Source organism: Lycorma delicatula, chromosome 1 (assembly GCF_047948215.1).
Source record: "Lycorma delicatula isolate Av1 chromosome 1, ASM4794821v1, whole genome shotgun sequence".
In the NCBI taxonomy this organism is placed as follows: domain Eukaryota; kingdom Metazoa; phylum Arthropoda; class Insecta; order Hemiptera; family Fulgoridae; genus Lycorma; species Lycorma delicatula.
Genome location: NC_134455.1, coordinates 109,530,362 through 109,542,782, shown reverse-complemented (window position 1 = coordinate 109,542,782; position 12,421 = coordinate 109,530,362).

Here is a 12,421-nt window from a genome sequence, read left to right as displayed (position 1 = left end):
CGAAGTCGGGAGTTCTAAGGTTCGAAAATCTAGGCAATTGCTTTTATATGGATTTGAATTCTAGACTGTGGATACCGGTGTTTTTTGGTGGTTGTATTTCAATTAAACACATGTCTCAGGAGTGGTCGCCCTGAGTCTGTTCCAGACTACTTGTTTACTAATATATTTACACTTACATTGTACTGCATCTGCAGCTAGGTCAAGCCTGGCAAGCCGGTAGCGGTATTGAATTTGCCTATATATACACACACACCCAGACCCGGCAGTAGCTGGAAAACTGGAGAAATATATATATATATATATATATATATATATATATATATATGTATAAATAAATAAATAAATTTTTTATTCTGATTGCCACATACTACTGGTAATAAATTGTATAAATAACGTCAGGTTTGGGTAGATAAGCTACTTTATTTAGGAATAGATAAAAAAAGGAACTGGTTCCCCCATAATTTGCTTTGATGGATCAAGGAAAACTATAATAAATCCTTGATTAGAGCAGCATCACAAAATACAATTAATTTAAAAATAAAAAACAGATTTGATTAAAATCCATATTAATTATTTTAAATATAAACATACGAAAAAAAATATTTACAGTATTTAATTAAAAATCTGTTTTTTCAGTTATACTGAAAGATGCCAATTTTTTTTTCATTAATGTCTAAATAAATAGAGATATCACGAGACCATCATAAATTTGAAACTGAGCCAGGATTGATAGCTTCAACAACTGGGTTTCCAGCTAAATGAACGACTTGTAGATATATTTCAATAGAGCATATTCAGACGCAAAACAGTTCTGGAATAAATGAAAATTTTTCTTAAGAAATAAGAACATTTATTTTATTTTATACTTTAATTCTGTATCCCCGAACGCACTTGAACATGTACATGTGCTTTAATGAGGAGGAATAAATGGATAAAATGGTGAGTGAAAAATCACCAAATCTTTACCGGTAATGGAACCGGAAATCAGCAATCTAGAAATCAACATGTTAACCACTATACTAATTAGCTGGCTAAATTATAATAATAATAATATCGCTAACTTGGATGATGCAGCAGGCAATATGTTCTTTTACACCGATCTTCGAAAAAAATTGTAAAATTTTCTACATATTTATTTAATGACGGTGTTGGATATGTATTATTTACACAATTAATATTTTGCACTTATTACTTTTACCAACGGTATTGGTACTTGACCGAGATCTCTTCATTAGATGGTTTTTTTTATCATTTATTTGAAAACATAATCTAAAATATCAAAAATATTTAGAATTATGTTTACTATCAGTGATATTAAAAAAGTCCTGATAAGCAGAAATCTCCTAGAAAGTATTAAATATTAAAGAAAAACAGTAAATGAAACAAATAAATTTTATAAATTATTTTCTGTTATCAGGATGCAATTTTCTGAACAATTTATTAAGATTGAATACATATTTTCGATCATAACGATAGAGATTAGATGAAGATTGATAGAAAAATAATATTAATAACTTTCTATAAGGAGAAAATGCTTTTTTTAACAATATTTATAAAACTAAAGGTTGAAAAAGTAGTAAAAATAACTCTTCGAAAACATTTTAAGCTTCATTAAAAAAAAAAGTGATCCAAATTGCGCCAAAACAAAACAATATATAGAATTTTATTTTCGTTGATGATATGAAAGATTACAGTTCTTGAACTCTTTTAACCTAGGTCATACTGTCACCGATCTTCAGAAAATTTTGCTGTCAATCCCTTCTTAGACAGCAAAATAGTACGAGCAAAAGCAATTTATTGTATAATATATTTGAGCTGGTCGAAAAACGTTGGTGGTCAGTATGCTGCTCCAAAAACTTGTAAAAAAACTATACTCTTTCACAACTTACCATTATCTTGATGGCTAGTTGTGAAACAAGATGCCCACTCTGGAGAGAGCTCATTTGTGGAACGGTCTTTATCTCACTTAGAGGATATTCTGTGGCTGGATCCTCCGTTACCGATCAATTAATCCTTTCCTTTTAAAGTTAGCATTCTTCCTGTACTAGACATTCCTATTTCGCTAAAAGGCTGCTTGATCCATTTTAAAAGTGTACAGCTCTATGGAATTAACATTTTTTTGGTTGTAGTTTGACTCGTAAATAATACCTATAAATCAACCTGGGCCTTATTTTTTTCCAAAGTGGTGGATTTTAAAAAGGGTTTTAAATATAAGGTGGAGGTGCTTATCCGGTATGATGGATTCCTTGAACAGTATAGTGTAATAAGTATTAAATGGTAGTTCGCATAGATTAATTTATTTATTCCATATTGCTTCTCTAGATATCAGCACTTATCACTTTCTGAGATGAAAGATTTTATAAGAATTACTTTTCCTTTGAAAGTTTTTTTTCAGATTTTACTTGCTTTAATATTTAAATGTGTAAAATGTTTTTTCCATAAATTCATCTCAAGCGAATAAATCACAGAAATGTTTACCGCTACAGAGATGTACAATGGATTTTCATTGTTATTATGGGTGAGACGTAATCTTTTGTAAAGAACTGAAGAAGTGTTGCATGTTACTTACAAAAATCTACCAATTAAAACCCCCTATAACTTTAAATTTTTACTAATCATTAAAATTCAAAAACAATTTTGCAAATAATTCATTCAGTAGAAAGAATAACATCGTCTTTTCCTCGCTTATTCCCACAGTAATGAATTCCGATATAAATTGAAAACTTAAAGATAATTAATATGTTATTTTTTCACAATAAAATTATTAAGAATTTCTCTAATGAAACAAAATTAAAAAAAAAGAAATACAAACAAAAAATTACCGAAATATAACAAATTTAACATACCCGTTTTAAATAGAATAATATTTTTTACATTTCAGATATAAATGTCGAAAGAAAAAAGATAAAAAGGGCAAAGGAATATGATTATAATTATGTAAATCTTTTCTATTTATTTTTATGCAAGGAATTTAATGATGAAGCTTTTCTGCTTACTTCAGAAAAACTATACAAACTATAACAGCAAGAAAAGTTGCATTTATTCCAATCTGAAATATAATAAATCATCTCTTGGGCTCTCTTAAAAAGTCAGAACGAGTTAGAAAGATAAAAAATGAGCTGCAGAACATTGTTTCGTTGACATAAATATGAGTTATGTAGACGGTATTTAAAAATAAATTAAAATAAAACGTTTTTTCTTATCAATATGTTTAGATTTACGGTTGTTAAAATAACCACATTAAAAACCATAATTTCCATATCCTTCAAATTCAGACAGTAACTGCTTTAATGTAACTCAGCTCATTACTTCGGAGTACGAGAAAACTTTTTATTACGCTTCTGTTGCAGTTTCCCACAATTTAATGGGAAAGAGCTTCCCACAATTTAATGAAAATAAAATAATTTTTTCCCTTCAGAACTTTTAGTGGTAAATTTATTTGTTTGATATTTTCACATATCAAAAATTATAATTACCACCGGGTTGGTGTAGTGGTGAAATCGAGAGGGTTCTTAGGTTCAAATCATAGTAAAGTTTGTTAGGTTAACTCCTTTACTACGGTTAATTTTATAATGATTTTCTTTTATTCTAATTTGAATACTAGATCTTGGTCACCGATGTTTTTTGGTGGTTGGGGTTCAATTAACCACACGTCTGAGAAATGGTGGATCTGAGTCTGTTAAAGATTACAGATATATTTGTACATTACAATTACAATCCAGTCACTAATGTCTTTAATTGTTGATGCGACTACAAATAAAGATATGAAAAAAATACGTTATTATTACCATTATATTATTATAATGAACATTTTTAATTATTTTATCCAAACGATTTTAACAATATAAACCATCTTGGGTGTAGAAGAAAGTTGGCATTGGTTTTAAGTTGTGAAGAAAGATACAGTTAGAAAGACTTAGAAACATTCAAAAGCCGTTTTGAAGAAACATATCTACTACAGCGCCCCCTAGCGGGCTTACACCGTAAAACTAATTTAAAAACCTGCCCTGCGGGCCTCCGTGGTGCGAGTGATAACGTCTCGGCCTTTCATCCGGAGATCCCGGATTCGAATACCGGTCAGGCGTCGCATTTTCACACGCTACATTGTCAACCATCTCATCCTCTGAAGCAATACCTAACGGTGGTTCCAAAGGTTAAACAAACCAAAAAAACCTGTTCTGAGGTGATATCTATGTAATGCAAAAAATCGCATCCAAATCGTCCCAGCTGTGTTAGAGAAACATATCTACTGCAGTACCCCCTGGTAAACTATAACCGTAAAACATATCTAAGAACCTGCTCTGGAGTGATATCTATGTGATGCAAAAAACCGCATCGAAATTGGTCCAGTAATTTTTGAGGAAAATGGTAATACATACACGCACAAAACGTCTTACCTCAAACGCATATAACTTCTCCGTTCCGTCGTGGGTAAAAAATATACAATCAACAAAAAGTTACCTAAGATTACTTCTTTGGGGGTGAGGGTGAATTATGACGAAATTTTATTATAATATTATTAAAGTTTAAATAAAGTAAATAAATTCAAAAAATTGAATTATTAAACTCGATCGGCTCCTCCATTCCCAATATTGGCGCCTAAAATATTTTTTTGGGCCACTTGCACTCCTACTATTCTTAGGAAACGTAAACAAAATTCGGTTAAAATTATGCATTAAATAAAAAGAGAGCTTTTTCAAATTTTTGGGGAGGGAAAGAATTTCAGAGGAAAATTTAAAAAAGCTAAACTAATCATGCAGGTATGTACTGAGTAAGCTTAATATAAAGTTAAGCTGTTTGCAAATCTTTGAGAAAATTTTACCCTAAAGAAACTACCTACCTCACCCCTTGAAGAAATTGACTCGCAACTTTTACCAAGAAATACACGAGCTTCTATGCCGAATTTCATCAAAATCGGTTTATCCAGTCAAAAGTTATTAAGCTTTAAGCACTACAACATACATATGTATTTACGAAAATTATCCCCCTCTTTATTAAGTTTTTAGGGATCCCTGGGTCATGAAACGTCGAGAGATGCAAAAAAACCATTACCCATTTTTTGACTGATATCCCGTTTTTCTTCTTGCAGAAAACTGCCATGAAAGTTAAAAAAATTTATGTTAAATATTCTGTGACGCTGATCAAAGCTTGACCACAGCTTTCCTTATACCACATAGACAAACCTTTCGTTATCCATAGTTTCTTTCTGATATGATCAAGATAATGAGGATTATCTTCACACACACACACACACACACGCGCACACACACACACACACACACGCGCACACACACACACACACACACACACACACACACACACACACACACACACACACACACACACACACATACATACATACATACATACATACATACATATATACATACATACATACACACACACACACACACACACATATATATATATATATATATATATTAAATTAACACATAAAACAATTTTGATAAAACATAAAAAACTGAACATTACGGAACATCACAAATTTAACTTTTCCCTTTTCCCTTTTCCCTCTTCATCTCTTCGAGGGGAATGTGTGAAGATTCACACATTCCCCTCTTCACTACTTTTCGTGTTTCCATTCCTTTCTTTTTCGCAAAAAATATTTCTTTTCACATAACTAACATATATTCTGAATAAGAGCCAAATCGGACCAAAAATACAATTTTTTTAAATATCTAGATTTAGGTTTAGAATTAGATTCTTTCTAGGTTTAGAATTTTCCTAGATTTAGAATTTTAAATATCCAGCGTCACCTAGCAGGTCCATTTTTTCAAAATTACTTCTTTTCATGAAACTAATGTATAAATACTGAATATGAGCCAAATCGGACCATAAATACAATTTATCGAAATATCTCGCGCCACCTAGCGAGTCCATTTTTTGCAAAAATATTTATTTTCACGTAACTAATATATTTTATGAATATGCGCCAAATCGAACCATAAATACAATTTATCGAATTATGTCGACCGCAGCGCCAACTAGCGGGTCCAAACTAATTCAGATACCTTCGCGGGCTTGCGCAAAACCCATCAAAGTTTCATCGCAATCGGATGAATGGTATTTCTTCCGGAGGTTCCGGTTTCGAATTCCGGTCAGGCATGGCATTTTCATACGCTACAAATCATTCATCTCATCCTCTGAATCAACACCTAACGGTGGTCCCGAAGGTAAAAAAATAACAAAAACACGGATGAATGTTGTAGTAACGCATAAGGAACAAAAAACAAACAAAGAAAAATTAAATTATATATATAAGATTATGATATTATTACGTATTACTTAATATGAATAGTTAATTATTTATTCTTTCCGGCAACTGCAAGCTGTTGACAATTATCTCCCTCTTTTGTCTTCTATGAGAATTGATTTTTACTACGTATGAAACATGTTAAGTATGACCGGCATTTGAACTGAGAACTTAACTGATTTGGGACTTTACCCAGATGATTGACAGAGACCCTACTATCACGCTTCGGAGTTCGGCAGACTGTTATCAAATAGAGAAAATTTTATCAATATAAACAATTGCTTTTGCAATTTTTTATAGAATTTAATGAAAATAAAATGTAAAAGTAAAACAGTTTAATTTATCGAAGAGATAACATAACATTTATTTCATTAATAAATGAAAATTTAATCCCATAATATTGATTTATAATTTTATAGGCGTAAAATGTAATTTCACTTATCAATTTTATCATAGTTTTTTTTAATTCTTATCTATTGATAAAAAAGTAATTTTCTTGTCTATATCGGATGAATAATATTTGCATGTCATAGTTTAAACAAATAAAGGCCATATGGCAATTAATTCAGTTATTATACTCATGGCTGTTAATAATACTGTGACTATAAACTATGTATTTATTATTTTATGTTAACATTATGAAATCTAAAATTCGTTTTTGATACAATAATGGCGTTAGATTATGAATTAACTGATATGATTATTAAAACTAGAAATAACTTTTTCAATAATTTTTTATTTTATGTAATAATTCGTTATATAGCTAGGATATAAAAATAGCATTGCGTCGATAGTTTCATGTTTATTTTTTTAAGCTTAATTTATTAAATAACAATTATTACAGAATAATAATTGCAATCTATGAATATCCTAAAAATAAAAGGCAATTTATTTTATTAAAGTTATAAAACATTAGCAGCACGATTCATATGAAATAATTATTAATTTCTAATGAACATAATTAAGTAAAAAATGCCATATTTGCTAAAGATACGGTATATTTCTGGAAGATAATATTATCTGCCAATGAAACTTCTAATAACAATTAATTTCAAAGGGTTTACAAAACAAACTTAGTCATCCAGTCAAACGTTATTAAGCTTCAAACTTGCCAACACAAGTACATACGTATGTACGAACATTACACCCATGCTTTTTTTTATTTTTTGGGTCTCGGGTCATGAAACATTGAGAAATGTAAAAAAATGCATACCACAATATTTGACTGATTTACTTTCTATACTAATACACTTTCTATACTTTTTGGAAAAAAAAAAAATTAATGAATATTCTTTGACGCTGATCAAGGTATGACCACAGCTTCCCATATATTTACATACCATACAATCGTTTTTTATCTATGGTGTAGCCAGACCCTCATTTCTTGGGGTGATCAAGATAATGTGCATTACAGACACGTGTATATATTACTCCTATAAAAAATCTGATGTGGTTACCAAATGACTTCCTTGTACGCCAATTAAATTACGTATACACATTTTTGCTGCACTTAATTTAAATTTATTTCATTTGAAAGTGAGATACCATCCTCCAATTCTTTAATAAAGTGTACAGTTACACAATTACTGAAATTAGAGAACGTGTACACAAATTAAAATCAAAAGAATTGTATCAAACCAAAGAGCGATTAAATGATCTGCAACAAAAAACAAATAAACGTAATGATGATCAACTCCGGCTTAGGGAGAATATTGTCCGACAATATCAAAGGAGTAATGCGCTAAAATATAAGAATTATTTGCAATTTATTAAAGATCGGGAATGTATGCCTAAGTGTATATGTTGTTAGTGTGAAGTTTTTTTCAGTCACTCTGTAGTTAACTTTAAGGTAGATAAAATTATACAAAAATTCCACAATAATTAAATAAAATTAAACAGACATTAAACTAGGAAATCCAAAAACAATACGATTCTAAATTATAATTTTTAATTAATGTTAAATAATCTGTTTCACCAAATTTATTACGTATACACAAATGTAATAATGCCTATTAAATTACATATACACATTTTAAAAGTACATAAAATTTTATTTCACTCATAACTTTTTTCATATTACTTTTTTTATTGTTATTATTGAATAATTATTTATTGTAATTTTTTTATACAATTACGGATTAATAATTATAAATATATCAATATATTTAAATTAAAACAAATTAAAAAAAAAAAATGGAGATGAAGTCTGATTCGAACTGATGTGCCTTCCCTTGTAAGATCCAAATATTTCATTAATTAAAATTTCATTTGGCTACAACTCTGGAACCAATTAAAATAAGTACAACTTAATATTAACACTTATGAAAAGCGCTCATTGAGGGCTTATTATTAGAGTAAGAAAAAGAAACATAGACAAGAAAAAGCCCAAAATCCAATTTGTTTTTGGATTTTGGGCTTTTTTGAACACTTTTGGTTTAGTCGATTGCAGTCAAAACAGGAGGTGCACAACTAGATGTTACAACAGCCCTAAATTCAAAATTTCAACATACTATGGCTAATCCTTTTTGAGTTACGCGAAATACGTACGTGCATACGTACAGACGTCACGCCGAAACTTGTCAAAATGGATTCGGGGATGGTCAAAATGAATATTTCCGTTGAAATCTGAAAACCGTAATTTTTCGTGATCACAATACTTCCATTAATTCGTACAAGGAAGTAAAAAGGATGGTGTTGGGTTTGTTTGTTTGTCGTATGTGCTCACATTAATACTTCCTTGTAGGAAGTAAAGGAAATATTGTGATCACGAAATATTTCGGTTTTCAGATTTTAACGGAAATATTCTTTTTGATCATGCCTGAATCCATTTTGACTAGTTTCGGCGTGATGTCTGTACGTACTTCTGTTTGTATCTCGCATAATTCAGAAACGATTAGCCGTAGATTGTTGAAATTTTGGATTTAAGACTGCTGTAACATCTAGTGTTTCACCTCCCCTTTTGATTGCAATCGAATGAACTAAAAGTGTCCAAAAAGCCCAAAATCCAAAAAAATCAGTTTTTGATTTTTTTCTTAACTGCAGTAATAAGCACTCATTGAGAACGATATATCATAAGTGGTACTTATTTCAATTGGTTCCAGAGTTATAGCCAAATGAAATTTTAATTAATGAAATATTTGGATCTTATAAGGGGACGGCACAATCATGTACCTTCCCCTTAAACATGGTTCGAATCAGACTTCATCTCTCTTTTTATTTTATTTAAACATATTGATTTAATAATAATTATTAACCTCTTATTGTAAAAACGTTTTACGATAAATAATAGTTCAATAATAACAATAAAAAAAAATTATGCAAAATATCAGAAGTTATTAATGAAATAAAATTTTATGTACTTTTCATTTAAAAAAAAAAGTGTATATATAATTTAATAGGTGTAAAGGAAATCATGTGGTGTCCACATCAGATTTTTTACTTTGATTTTAATCCGATTTGTAGCAAGAAGAGGTTAATTTGAAAGTTCATCTATTAGTTAACTAATTTTCTACATTGCACTGTTTATACTTCTGTTAATTATGTCTGTCTGATTCTGAGGATAAATATCTATAACACCGATCGATATTATAAAAAAGGCAGAATTTATGGCTAATAGCCTATTACCATGAAAATGTATTGTTTAATGTATTTTTTTGGAAATTAAATAGTTATACCATAAACAATGCATTCTATCACTGATTTAAATCACTAATCCCAATATTTTCTGAGTCGTAGCAGAAATACTGTATGCAACTCTCTAAAATGGCCATTACAGCATTTTTGCTAAGTTTACGATACGAGCCTTGACGAATGCCGTAACTTACTTCACACTCCTGCATCAATGGCTGTTATTATAACCTAGTTGCATAATGTACTATTATTTGAAGCAATGAAAAGGGAAAAAATATTTAATATAACAAATATTAGTTTACAGGACCAATTTTTATTATTTTCACCTTCAGTGAAAATTATATTTTCAAAGTTATTTGTGGTAAAGATTTTGAAACTTATTATTTGTTTTACTAAATTTAATGTCATTTTCTAATCTAGTAGCAACCCGCAAGTAAAGTAGCACTCTATAGATTTTTATATAATGAATTAAGAAGTTCTATCATGATAAGCCGTACACATAATTGGCATAGATTCAACTTTCAATTTGATATTACTACTTTCATAACCCCCAGGCAGCAAGATGGATAGGAAGAACTTCTAGGGTTACTAGAATTTATGATCGTAGACAAAATGGATGACAAAAATGGAGAACACCAGAGCGTTCTCACGGATCTGAACAGCCAAGTATACATTCGGTTCAAAATTGATTTAAACCGAAAAATATGTTAAATCTCAAATTAGCTTTTAATTATCACCCTGAAATTGACTATCTGAAATTGAAATGTAATCAAATAGGTAACATGATTAATGTATGTAACTATTGCACGAACAAAAAATGGAATGATGAAACTTCTGGACTTTGCTGTGCTTGGTGCAAAGTAATTCTTGAACAAGTTCAACATCCTCCAGATTCCATTATAAATTTGATTTTGGGAAAACATCTTTCATCTAAACAATTTATTTTATCAGGTAAGTTGTGAAGAGCGGTAACTATAAGAGCAACAGCCCATTCAAAATTACTAAAACGTTATTCCCAATTTTTGAGGTTAGTACGCATTTAGCCCGGGTGAAGCCGGAACGGAAGATGTTAGTACGTATATATATATATATATATATATATATAAACCAACCAAATTTATCTACCTAAGTACAGAAATATACATTAAATAAGATGACTTATTTTTTCATATCTTTACAAAAACGTTTTCGTGTAAACCCACATCTTCAGTTATAATTTTTCTTAAACTGTTTATATCAAATTACATACTAAATTCAAATTTATCATGGTAAATATAATTTTTTTTATTTTAAAAATTAAAAGTATAATTTTTTATTTCTATAATTTATATTTAAAAAAAAAGTTTTAATTTATTTTTAATTTTTAAAATAAAAAAAATTTATTTATCTTGATAAATTTGAATGTATTTGAGTGTAGTATGTAACTTAATATAAACAGTTTAAAATAAATTAAAACTGAAGATGTGGGTTTCCACGAAAATGTTTTTGTAATAAAAAAATAGGGTAAGTGTCATCTTTGTTAATGTATATTTCTGTACTTAGGTAGATCAATTTGGTTTATATTGTATATTAGTACAGAGGAATATGGGTCTTGAAAAGATTGACTTAGTATACAAAGCAAATTGTCCTGTGATTGACTGACTAACAGATTTATCTACGCCCAGCAAAAACTACTGAGGATAAAATGATGAAAATTTGAATCCATCTTCTTCTTACCGTGTAACTGCACAATAAGAAATGATTTTTTTTTGAAATTCCGAATTTTAAGGGTTAAATGAAATAATAATGACAATTACGATTTTTTTTTTTTTAATTTCTCGGTAACAAATGAAGATATCAACTTGATTTTTGGTGAATGTACTCTTCATGTAAATATTAAAACACCAATTTCTAGATTTTTCGAAATTCGATCTTGAAAAGGATGAAGGAAGATAGAAAAAAAAATAAGAATAATGATTACAAATTTTCCCTATCTCCGACTATACTAAACATGATATTCACTAGATTAGGGCTTACAAATACTCTTCAGATAATATCTAAAAACCATTTTCGGTTTTTTTTTAATTTCGATATTTTCAGGAGTGCGATGGTGTACTGGTCAACGGCTCAAGCAATACAGCCACTGTTACTCTACGTGCGACGCGACTTGCTGCACCTACCTTCGGTCACTTTACTATAAAACATAAAATATAAATAATTAAAAAAATGAGAAACGAAGAACGGTCACTACTAGTGGCGTTTGTCGGTTAGTGCTAAGAACTCGGCAAAATACATTTTTACCCGTAATTCATACGGGTATTCAGTTAAAACTAATACTTTTAAGATGGAGGCCGACTGTGTTGAAACCCTCATTCTTAGATCACTAAACATTTCGGGTCCTGTACTGACCAAACTGTTGCTTTGAAGAAATTACAATAATCTGATATTTATTTATAAATTGGACAGGCTTTAATTTTTATTTTTCATTATTATTCCCACAAGCATGAGTTAATAATCTGATCTATAGGATTCGTATTT